This window comes from Pinus tabuliformis, chromosome 2_1 (assembly GCF_031772625.1).
Source record: "Pinus tabuliformis cultivar Carrire ecotype Pingquan chromosome 2_1, CPIR1, whole genome shotgun sequence".
Classification (NCBI taxonomy): domain Eukaryota; kingdom Viridiplantae; phylum Streptophyta; class Pinopsida; order Pinales; family Pinaceae; genus Pinus; species Pinus tabuliformis.
In genome coordinates, this window is record NC_142299.1 from 6,533,277 (window position 1) to 6,546,624 (window position 13,348).

General features: G+C 39.4%; 3 pseudogenes; all 3 read right to left on the minus strand.

The window, feature by feature from the left end:
• Positions 1-214: 214 nt before the first annotated feature.
• LOC149198419 (E3 ubiquitin-protein ligase UPL7 pseudogene) lies at positions 215-795 on the minus strand (annotated as a pseudogene).
• A 4-nt stretch (positions 796-799) lies between these two features.
• LOC149198420 (E3 ubiquitin-protein ligase UPL7-like) lies at positions 800-4,716 on the minus strand (annotated as a pseudogene).
• A 2,892-nt stretch (positions 4,717-7,608) lies between these two features.
• On the minus strand, positions 7,609-9,757 carry LOC149198421 (E3 ubiquitin-protein ligase UPL7-like; annotated as a pseudogene).
• Positions 9,758-13,348: the final 3,591 nt, after the last annotated feature.

Here is a 13,348-nt window from a genome sequence, read left to right on the forward strand (position 1 = left end):
TGGCTATACGCACAGTGCCATAGTCCAGAAGCACAACGCCACAGCCAGGAGCGTAGCGCTACACTCCAGATAGGTTTGGTTTCAATTTTTGACTTGTGTGTGTTTGTGGATGCAAGGGCGATGAGCTAGGCTTTCGGTTCTCATGGTTAGTATGACAGAAAAACAAGAATGTTTGTAACCCATACGCAAGGTTGCTTCAAAACCATGTTGCAACTTATCCTCCCCAAAATAATTTAACAGTTTGACTACTCTCAGAGTAACCACCTGTGTACCAAGTGTTGTTTCTCTGGTCATCAACATCAAAGTCATGCTCTCCCCAGAAAGCAGTTGATTGAACTCCCTTGCATTAAATAAGCTCATCCATGATGGTGAAATCAAATATGATAATCCTTTATTGAATGCATTTATTAGTGGCTGGATCTGCCGATTAAGTTTATAGTCTGCCATTGCATGTACATACTGTAACCTATTTTCATTTGTAACAATCATATTAGCACCACCCGGTCTAAGCTCAATAACCACTAGATTTCCAAAAACCTCCTATGTTACTGTGAAATCCAAAGCAAGGTCTCTAACATCCCCTTCATAATGCTTTAGGTACACAAGATTTTGATGCAATTCTGGATCAAGGCCAGAAAGCTCATCAAGGAAGCTATATCCACCTAGCAGTTTCCAGACAAAAACATGAGAGAAACAGTAATCTAGTAAAATTCCCTCATACAAAGTTTTTCCAACAATTCTACCGAGGAACTCAATCATCTGCACCCCAGTTGCAAGGATTCTTGTTGACGAGTGTGGAAATAGCAGACACAGCTTCATGTGCTCTAGTTGCTACAATAATTGGAGGACGATATTTTATAGCAAGAGCAAGCCATAGAGATGGGGGCCAGAAACTACATCTACAATCTCTTTCATAAAAAAAGTACAAACACCTAACAGTTACATCCATGAAGGGATTTCTATAATGCCCAGAATTATTCAAAAATCCATTGTAGACCATTGTATTAAGCATTGCCCCAATTGTTCTTTGTTGTTCCAGTGTAAAAAGAGCCAGTTTTTCATAGAATTCTTCACCATCAAGAATCATAAGCAAGTGGGGATAAGTTACACAAAATAGAAGTAACATTGTTGAAGTATCTTTTGGAATGCCATGAGGACCCTTCTACATAGGTTCCAAGTCCCATACTGTGCATGCATCATCTTTATCAGTATATCGTTGAAGAGAGTTATCTTTACACATATCAGTACTGCTATCTCCATTTGAAGACTTCCCTTTCATTCTTAGAAAGGCAGAGGCCCATTTATTGCTTACATTTCTGATCAAACTTTCCTCCTTTCTGCCAACTATATCGTGAATTTGGTTCTCACCAATACTTAGACTGGTCTGGAATTGCTTCTAAACTCTTGTAAATCCATCTTTCTTAAAAATAAGAAATCTCTCTAACCATTCCCACAAATGTGACAAAAATCCCTGAGTGAAAGCTAATAAATTAAGAATAGGCAAAGGTCCACCAAAGGAATTCAAGGAAGAAAAGGTAGCGAGCAGGTATGAATACAATTGGGCAACATCTTTCAGTTCCAATTTTGTCTTTAAGCCCCCATGACCCAGATATACTTCATGCACAGAAGAACCCTCCTTTTTCACTATAGCTAGAAGCTGGTGCAAATGCCACTGTTGATGGACTGGACTCAAATACTCGATGAGTGATGAAGTCAATTCAGTAAATCCATCCCCATTTTCTGTACCACTCAAAAAATGGTGCTTGCGAACACTAGAACTATGGTCATCATATTCTTCCTCATCCTCATCTACTTTCCGCTTTGATCGCTATTTTTTTCTCAATCCATGGCATCAAATTCTCTAAAATACAGGAAAGAGCAAACACATATTCTCTACAACATAAGCCCTCCACAAGGTGTCCAGAATGTTCAGGGCTCTCGATAGAACCTAATGCCAAATTAACAAGATAACTTCCTTTGAAATCTGCCATTACCACCATTGTTCTCAAACATGGAGAGAAATTCGATGAATGTTGAAGAGCAGGTAACAATGCAGCAGGAAGCCTCTATGTGAGATAAGAAATTGTAAGTATATATACACAAAACTATTCTGCTGCACTTTTAACTCTAGCATCATAACCTTAGAGACAATTTTTTTGATTTGATATAGAAAAGACACTTTCACATAAATCCGATGGCATAGAATGGAAAGGACGGAGGACCATGGTTATAGCACTTGCAGTAATGATAAAAGTTTCATCTGTCTATACAACAACCTTGTTTTTCCTATTCATTGCACTATTGCATGTCATAATGTATTGATGAACTGAAGAAACAGTTTGGCTGGCCGACATATGAAGAAAAGAAAGGGTCTTACAATATCTTCTAATATCTGTTTTGCATTCAAAGAAATATCTTCTGACTGAGTTAAATGTGCATCCCACTGATAACGAAACTGTTCTGCAATATTTCCAGTCGCACAGTGTCCTCTCCAGACCCTCTAAATGAATAATGCTACAGCAGTAGCCTTTTTGGCATGATTACGAATTTCCCTTTCATGTGTAACTTTCTCCAATAAAACATCTCTAGTTATCTCGTTCACACTTTCTCCCCTTAGTGAGACCTTTCACCCGCAATATCGTTGTCAGCAATGTACAGTGTCCTCTACACAGATTCATGGATATCTCTTTCAATCAAAGCAGAACGAGCTCGGCATATGTTGAGATGAGGATTAGCAGCATGGTAATAGGCATTCAAATGCTATGTTCTCTCCTTCTCTATCATAATTCAGCCACTGACATCTCCTAGTTTCCTCTGGATCATTAAACACATAAACAGCTGCACGGGGAGATCTTTGAGTTAATCATTCATTTGATCATATCTTCTGATCCGAGAACCAGTTTTTGGAGTGTGATATACCGTTGGAAATCTCTTTCCAAGCTACTTCTGATGGACACATTTAAGACATGTTTTGTGCTAAAAATCATGTGCAAAACATCTAACAAAACCAGACATAGTAAGAGGCCATGTTGATCCCTAGTGACAGGCTGCGAAGACTGGAACTAACATCGGCCTTATTGGGGATGGCAGCTCCTTGGAGGTGCCAAGAATCGTAGATCTCTAGGAACATGTAGATTAGTGCCTCATCCATTGGGCAATACGGTCAAACAACTACAAACTTGAACAACTTATACCAACCCAAAAACATAGACACACTGCAACCTATACATAAACAAATATGGGAAGAAAAATGTTTCCTTGGGCAGCTTATTTATTTACAAATCTACCCTACTCTGATGCAAAATCAATAGATCAAGTAATGTTGTAATGCTAGATCAACCAATCAAGTAACTGTGACAAGGATGTTGCTTGGAAGTGCTTGAACCACGACACAAGTGGAAATGTTGACATCCATTCATGCACATAAGGAGTCTGGTTGTGTAAAAGACAATCTAACCTATCATTCAAACTGAAAAAATTTTCCATGTACGCTGCAATAGGATCGAAGAAACCGGACTCTGTTTTCTGCCTTAACTCCTCAATGCATGCTTCCAGCTGCAAACTATCAATGCAAATATCCACGACTAGCCCTATTGTTTCTTGTTTTGAAGGAGGGAGAGTTTCCAAGAACTTTTTGGGATCTCAAAATTCATGTGATTTAATTTGAACATCCAATATTTCAATTTCATTTTCTAATCTTTCAACAACTAAGCCCAGAAAACAATATTTATTTTCAGGTATGAGTCATCTGGATTTCAAACAAAGAAATACTAATGTTGAGAAATTCTGATCAATCTGAAATTTTGCTAAATCATCCCTTAAAGTCAATAACATTTCACTAAATAATGGATTTGCCACATACCCTGTCATTGGTGATTACCATCAATGTTCTGAAATTTGTATTGGCAGTGAAGTCGCTTTAAAACTTTGAAGTTTGGGATCTTGAACAATGGAGTCGTCAGGTGGATGATTCCAGCCTTCATACGTGTCTAACTGCTATCCATCATCAGCAATCAGATCTGCAACTTGAATGATCTTTTCCGTAGAAGATCTATCACCTCGTCCCTGGCAACGACGACAAATTGTTATCACTCAGAATGAACCTCAAGTCTGGTAACCACAGACCAAGCTTTTGATCTGCTAGACTAGAGAGGGCTCTCTATTTGCCACCAAAATGTGGCTACAATGACTGAATCTTTGACTAGTTATGGAGTGCGGGGATTTGTTTGAAAGGTTTTGGGTAAAAACAGCAAGAGAAATGACGATTGGGCTATGGAGTCAATGCCAGTTTCTGCCGGCAAACTAGGGGAAAATTAAGTGCCATGTTCAGACAGATAGAAGATTGCAAATGTGAGAAGAATAGAGGGGAGAAAGCCGACTGCCCTGTAGGCATGAAACAGGGGATGGATCTCTAGTAGAAGCGTTAGACAAAAGAGAAACATGAGGTTGCTCAATAGAGCATCTAGAAAAGGATGAATTCTGCAAAGACAACCATTACATCTAATAGCAAAATCATCATGAAAGGAGCATCATAAGGGATGGATTCCTAACACATCTCTTAGAGAATGTTGTAACAAGGTAGATCCCCAGATGTGGGTGAATAGGGAGGCGATCAGTGTGATGGGACAGGAGTGGTGGGAGGCGGCTCGACACCTGCTCACCCTGTACGTGAAGTGTAATGTCAATCGGGGGAGGACAGCCTGGCATGCAGGCCATTACATTCTCCCGTTAAGTGCCATAGGATCCGCTGTTATGGCTTCGGCTCTCGCACGCTGTGACCTGCAAGCGATGGCGGCCTCCATCAATGAGGCAGTTATGGTGTGGGTTAATCGAGAAAGGGCAGACAACTGTAAGGAGGGGCAGGGTAAAGCTAGTGCGATGCAGCTAGGTGAGGTGTTAAGCTAGGTTGTCTCTGTCAATTCTGAGCCTGAAGCGGAGACGCTGTGTCTGGTTTTTTCTAATTCTCTTTGGGGTGCTGGTCAGAGTTCGGGCTCTGGGAAGTGGCCTCTGATTTCGGGTCTTGGGTGCATTGGTCCTATCTCCCGCAAAGATTGTGAAAAGGGGGGAGGGAACATTGTGGGAAACTGATTTCTGCTCCCGTTCGTTCCTATTCCATCTCTGTTAGCTCTGAGGTTTTTAGTCTCAAGGTCAGCGGCATTCCATTTGTTATGTTATCTAGCTCTGAAAGGAAGCCTCTGTATTTCTCTTCCCTTAGCTTGAACCTCCTATATGTTGGCCCTGTTCTATGTGTGGTCCTTGAAAGGGGTGGGTGGAAGACAAGGGAGAACAAGCCATCTTGTCTTGTTCGGTCCTCGCACACCTCTGCGGGCTTTCAAGGCTTCAGTGTGGTGTTTGGTGAATATTCGTCAGAGGCCCCTCCTATAATGGCCTGCCTTCGAGAGAGAATGGGTTGCCGTCAAGGCCAACCCAGGCGTGCCTCCAATGACTCCACTTCAGACTCGCCGGCCACCAGCGAGCTATTCACTGGGCGTTATCCGAGTACCCGTAGTGGGCGAGGAAGGCGCCGCATATCCAATCTGCCTCCGGGGCTACCTGCAACAACTGGGTCAGCCATTTTTACTTTCAATAGTTCACTTCATTGGCCACGGGTCATTGCACACATCTCTGTGGTGTTCTACAAAACCACACAATTGGAAGGCTCTGATAGCCACACGGGAGGTTCAGTAGCTGCTGATGGTCCTCCCCTTGCGTTCCAGCTTGGCATTGGTATGATGCCACAGCCTGCTCGAGTGGAACTGGGGACAGGTATTCAGGACCCGAAGATGCAACCTACCAATCCCAGTCCCTCTGCTCAGTTCAACGCTCCGTTTGAGGATCAATAGGAATTCGGCTGGTGTTGAATTGTGGAGGACGGCCTGATGAGTAGCATGCTTCTGCTGGAGGTGATCCTCCTTCTTTTTGATCAAGTTTTGGCTATCCTCGGCTGCTTCTTAGTCATCTGGGTTTTGGGTCTTCTGGCTGCTGGGTCTTCTGGATCCTGGTTTTGTTTGGGATGTATGGGACTCCATGGGTGTTTTTAGAACATGGTCATGTGTTTTTTGGAATGATGGCTCTCTTCAGAGCAATGTACTAACTTTGGTCACCCTGTAAATACCTTCTCCTCTTCTTAATAGAATAAATTTTACTTAGAAAAATGTTGTAACAAGGTAGATAAAACAAAATATGTAAGTGAATTACAGGAAAAACATACCAAACAATAAACACCGTGATGGATCCCAGGTCCAAAGGGCAAAAACCACTTTATTAAAATGATATTCAAGAAAACTTTACACAGTGCCAAGCAGCCTCTCTCTGCTGCCAAAATCAAACCTCTATCCTTTAAAAATAATCCTATATATACTAAATTGCAAATCTATTTTTATTTCCTCAACATAGGAAATAAAAAAAAAATACAATTAATAATAAAATCCTACCATAAAAAAACATTAAAACTAAACAATATTGAATAAAACTCTCGTGAACTATGGCAAATAGAGTTGTTTTGGAAAATAAAAATCGAATTTTGGTCAAGATCTGCTTCCTTTAAGGACGGAATTACACAAAATTTGCTCTTTCACTGCCAACTTGCACCTGCCTGCACGAATTTTGGAGTTGGTTGATTAACTTGATGTTCTTGTTTCCTCCTTGGATGTTCTCTGACTACCATTTGTACCCAGAATTATGCCAGCTATTAATTTGTACAACAATAACTGTAATGTCATCACTACAAATGTCATACTCCAGGCATAACTGATATAATTCATTAACAATTTGGGCACAAGCATCACGAGGATCATCGAATTTGGCAACCATATCCACCATCGCTTTATTGGAGATAAACTCAAAGATTCCATCACAAGCAATATTGCAACAAGATCCTTTCCATAACCAGGGATTTGCTACAATTGTTTGACCATTTCCATAGATTTAAAACATTACCAACTTTCTCTATCATTTCTGAAAACAAATTTCATAAACTCAATGATCGTTCCAATGCAGTTCAACAAACCTTGTTTAATAATCATTAATAAAAAAACTAGTTTGATGTCGATTTGCTGAAGGTGTCATCGCTGGACATATGCAACATTTTAACAGCTGCACTCTACCACCATTTCACTCATAATCATCGTAGGCACAATCTTTTCCTCTGTCATAGTTTCTATCGCTTCTTCTTGCATTGTACTTCTTATTTTCCAGGTCCATGTATCTGCCAAATTCCCTCTCTTTCCCATATCCAATCCGATCGTCATTTCTTCCGCTATAACAGCTTCTAGATCAATCTTCACCATATTCATATCCACCAGCAGTGCTTGGCTCACTACAAGTTGCATCAAATACCTGCTCGATTCCGGGCACCTTTAGAACTTTATTTTATAGGTCCTACACATAGCGCCAAAGGGCTACGCATAGAGCCATAGTCCAGAAGTGCAGTGCCACAGCCAGGAGTGCAGCGCTACACTCCAGATAGGTTTGGTTTCAATTTTGACTTGTGTCTGTTTGTGGATGCAGCGATGTTGAGCTAGCCTTTCGGTTCTCATGGTAAGTATGACAGAAAAACAAGAATCTTTGTAACCCATACGCAAGGTTGCTTCAATACCATGCCGCAACTTATCCTCCCAAAAATAATTTAATAGTTCGACTACTGTCAGAGTAACCACATGTATACCAAGTGTTGTTTCTCATTTCATCAGCATCAAAGTCATGCTCTCCCCAGAAAGCAGTTGATTGAACTCCCTTGCATTAAATAAGCTCGGCCACGATGGTGAAATCAAATCTGATAATCCTTTATTGAATGCATTTATTAGTCATTGGATATGCCAATTAAGTTTATAGTCTACCATTGCATGTACATATTGTAACCTATTTTCATTTGTAACAGTCATATTAGCACCACCCGGTCTAAACTCAGTAACCACTAGATTTCCAAAAACTTCCTCTCTTACTGTGAAATCCAAATCAAGGTCTCTAACATGCCCTTCATAATGCTTTAGGTATACAATATTTTGATCCAATTTTGGATCAAGGCCAGAAATCTCATCAAGGAAGCTATATCAGCCTAGTATTTTCTGAAAAAAAACATGAGAGAGACAGTAATCTAGTAAAATTCCCTCATACAAAGCTTTGCCAAAAATTCTGCCGAGGAACTCAATCATCTACACCCCATTTGCAAGGATTCTTGCTTATGGGTGTGGAAATAGTAGACACAGCTTCATGTGCTCTAGCTGTTGTAGCAATTGGAGGACGATATTTGATAGTAGGAGCAAGCCATAGAGATGGGGGGCATAAACTACATCTACAATCTCTTTCATATAAAAAGTACAAACACCTAACAGCTGCATCCATCAAAGGATTGTTATGATGCCCAGAATTATTCAAAAATCCATTGTAGACCATTGTATTAAGAATTGCCACAATTGTTCTTTGTTGTTCCAGTGTAAAAAGAGCCTTTTTTTCATAGAATTCTTCATCATCAAGAACCATAAGCAAGTGGGCATAAGTTGCACAAAATAGAAGTAACATTGTTGAAGTATCTTTTGGAATGCCCTGAGGACCCTTCTTCATAGGTTCCAAGTCCCATACTATGCATGCATCATCTTTATCAGTATATTGCTGAAGAGAGTTATCTTTACACATATCAGTACTGCTATCTCCATTTGAAGACTTCCCTTTCGTTCTTAGAAAGGTAGAGGCCCATTTATTGCTTACATTTTTGATCAAACTTTCCTCCTTTCTGCCAACTATATCATGAATTTGGTTCTCACCAATACTTAGACTGGTCTGGAATTGCTTCTGAACTCTTGTAAATCCATCTTTCTTGAAAATAAGAAATCTCTCTAACCATTCCCACAACTGTGACAAAAATCCCTGAGTGAAAGCTAATAAATTAAGAATAGGCAAAGGTCCACCAAAGGAATTCAAGGAAGAAAAGGTAGTGAGTATGTATGAATACAATTGGGCAACATCTTGCAGTTCCAATTTTGTCTTTAAGCCCCCTTGACCCAGATATAATTCATGCACAGAAGAACCCTCCTTTTTCAATGTAGTTAGAAGCTGGTGCAGATGCCACTGCTGATGGATTGGCCTCAAATACTCGATAAGTGACGAAGTCAATTTAGTAAATCCATCCCCATTTTTTGTACCACTCAAAAAATGGTGCTTGGTAACACTAGAACTATGGTCATCATATTCTTCCTCATCCTCATCTCCTCATCTACTTTCTACTTCGATCGCCATTTTTTTTCGCAATCCATGGCATCAAATTCTCTAAAATATAGGAAAGAGCAAACACATATTCTCTACAACATAAGCCCTCCACAAGCTGTCCAAAATGTTCAGGGCTCTCGATAGAACCTAATGCCAAATTAACAAGATAACTTCCTTTGAAATCTTCTATTACCACCATTGTTCTTAAACATGGAAAGAAAGTCAATGAATGTTGAAGAGCAGGTAACAATGCAGTAGGAAGCCTCTGTGTGAGATAAGGAATTGTAAGTATATATACACAAAACTATTATGTTGCACTTTTAACTCCAGCATCATAACCTTCGAGACAATTTGTTTGATTTGATATAGAAAAGACACTTTCACATAAATCTGATGGCATAGAATGGAAAGGACGAAGGACCATGGTTATAGCACTTGCAGTAATGATAAAAGTTTCATCTGTCTGTACAGCAGCCTTGTTTTTCCTATTCATTGCACTATTGCATGTCATAATGTATTGATGATCTGAAGAAACAGTTTGGTTGGCTGACATATGAAGAAAAGAAAGGGTCCTACAATATCTTCTGATATCAGTTTTGCATTCAAAGAAATATCTTCTAACTGAGTTAAATGTGCATCCCACTGATAATGAAACTATTCTACAATATTTCCAATCACACAGTGTCCTCTCTAGACCCTCTGAATGAATAACGCTGCAGCAGTAGGCTTTTTGGCATGATTACGAATTTCCCTTTCATGTGTAACTTTCTCCAATAAAACATATCTTGTTATCTCCTTCACACTTGCTCCCCTTAGTGAGACCTTTCACTCGCAATATCGCTGTCAGCAATGTACAGTGTCCTCTACACAGATTCATGGATATCTCTTTCAATCAAAGCAGAACGAGCTCGCCATATGTTGAGATGAGGATTAGCAGCACGGTAATAGGCCTTCAAATGCTATGTTCTCTCCTTCTCTATCACAGTCCAGCCACTGACATCTCCTAGTTTCCTTTGGATCATTAAACACATAAATAGCTGCACGGGGAGATCTTTGAGTTAATCATTCATTTGATCATATCTTCTGATCTGGGAGCCAGTTTTTGGAGTGCGATATACCGTTGGAAAGCTCTTTTCGAACTGCTTCTGATGGACACATTTAAGACATGTTTTGTGCTAAAATTTTTGTGCAAAACATCTAACAAAACCAAACATAGTAAGAGGCCATGTTGATCCCTAGTGACAGGTTGTGAAGACTAGAACTAACACTCTATGACTTCCTTATTTAGATTTGGCCAATAGCAAAACTTCTTCACCACCATCAATGTCTTTTGATATCTTGGATGAACCAATTAGGGCTTGGCTTGAAAATCCCTCAATATAAGCTTCTTGATCTCACTGAAATTCGGCACATAGATCTTGTCCCTGAATCTCACCAAACCATCTGTCGTGAGACTATAATATGCATCCTGATCACCCATACCTATACCTATACCTATACCTGTACATATTCTCTATTGTAACCTATGCATGATCTCCAAGTATTTTCATCCTGTTGTCCTTCTTGCAAGATCCTATCCTATAACTTTGTCCCATAAGAGCTCATAGCTACTATATGATTTACATGTACCTTCCTGCTAAGAGCATCTGCAACCCATTTCTCCTCTCATTTCCTATATCTGATCTCGATGTCAAACTCACTAACGGTAGCCAACTATATGATTTGCCTAGAATTTAGATTCAGTTGGTCAAACAAATACCTCAACCCACTGTCATTGCTCATCAACGTAAACCTCTTTCCCAGAAGATAGTGTCTCTACATATTTAATGCATGTATGATCGTTGCTAGATCAATATCATGCGTTGGATAGTTCTGCTTGTGCTCATTCAGTTTTAGTGATTCATAGCACATTACCTGTCCTTCTTGCATGAGAAATCCACCAAGGCCTCTCTTGCAAGCATCTGTACATGCTACAAACTCCTTGTATGGATCCACAATCTTTAGCACTGGTGCATGTGTCAACAACTGCTTAAGCTACTCAAAACTAGCCTCACATTCTTCTGTCCATTTGAACTTCTTAACTTTTCTCTATAATGATGTGATAGGATATGCAATGCATGAGAAGTTCCTGATGAACCTCCCATAGTAACCTTCCAATCCCATAAATGATCTCACCTCATCCACATTCCTAGGATCTTCTAACTCCATGATAACCCTTATCATTCCTGGATCTACTGTTATGTCATCCTGGGAGACAACATTCCCATGTTGTTATGAAACCAACTCACCAAAAGAGAGAAAATATATATCAACACCTTAGAAATCAGCCTCTTCGAGGAGGCAAACTCCTTTACATTACACAAATGAACAATTCTTGGATGATACAAATGACAAGACCTCCTTTCTATATATAGGAGTCTAAGGTGTCATAATATAATCAAAGTCGACATAACAATAATAATATAAGGGCACAATAATAACAATAGTGGGCTTCTATGGGGCACAATAATAACAATATGGGGACTACATGGGCACAACAATATAATAAGGGGGTTGCACTAATAACAATAAGTGGTTACACAAGTAGTATCATGACCTAACATGCCCCTCTCCTTCAAAAAGTGTTGTCCTCAATGCTTGAGTAGTTCTTGAAGCTTTTGTATAAAATTCTTGTCCTCCCATGTGGAATCTTCAGCGGGTAAGTTCTTCCACTTGATGAGATACTCTGAACTTGATCGATTTCGTAGCTGTCGAGTTCTTGTTTCTGTGATTGCTCCAGGTTCCAATATGATTTTTCCTTCCTAATCAAGTTCTGGCAATATTATTTGGACTGGGATCTTCTTATAATGTAAGGTCGCCATTCCGTAAGTGTATGTAGCCTTGACAACATTTCCTTCTCATAAATAGCTTTGTGTAAATACTTTCCTTTGATTGGATGACTTTCGAAAGCAATGGGTCTTTCTTCTTGCGTCAAAACATCATCAATTCCATTTCCTGATGTGTCATATTCGACAATAAATATTTTTGTGAAGTCTGGCGTAGCTAAGACCAGTGCTTGACACATTCCCTCTTTAAGATGTTCAAAGGCCTTCGTTGCTTCTAGATTCCATGAAAATGCATCTTTCTTCAATAATGTTGTTTTTGGAATGTCTTCAATTTTCATTCTTATTTGATGATATCCTGAATGAAGATCTAACTTGGACAAGTAAATTAATCCATGCAATTCATCCAATAATTCATCAGTGGAAGGAATGGGAAATTTATCTTTAATAGTGAGTTTGTTGAGTTCTCTATAATCTAGACACATGTGCCATGACCCATCCTTCTTGTGCATCAATACTACTGGAGCAGAGAAAGAACTTTGACTACGTTGAATTATACCAGCGTCTAGAATTTCCACAAACATACGTTCAATTTCACTCTTTTCGGCATAGGGATATCTGTAAAGCCTAATGTTTGGAGGAACACTTCCTGGAATCAAATGAATAGAATGATCATGATCACGAATAGGTGGGAGACCTTTGGGAGTATCCAATACCTTGGAATGATTGTCCAAGGCTTTTTGGAGATCTGGATAAGTAGATGATTTTGATGTGGGAATCTCTAGCGAACATAATTGTGAAATTACGCCTCGTTTTTCTTTCTTTAGAATCTTTGTCATTCTGTTAGAGCTGATTATCTTTCCAATTTCCTTGTGATACCCCTTAATTCAACTTCCTTTCCTTTCGAAGAAAATTTCATGAAAAGTTCTTGAAAATTAAAAGCTATTCTACCCAAGGATTATAGCCATTAGACTCCTAATACAACATCAGCACCACCCATTGGAATGGAAAGCATTGGGCTATTCAATACATATTCTCCCATGGATATCTTGATATTATGACACTTTCCATAGCAATTTATGGTTCCTCCACTTGCAACCATCACTTGACACTCTGGTGCTGGATATAGGAAGCAATTCAATTCCTTGGCTATCATACAATGAATAAAATTATGGGTACTAGCCGAATCAATCAACACTATTATCTTTTTCTTCTTGATATGTCCTTCTATATTGATAGTTTGAGGAGTGGTAATTCCAGCCAATGCATTACAAGATATGGTCGGATTCATTTCTTCTTTCTCGATGTGATCTTTCACTTCT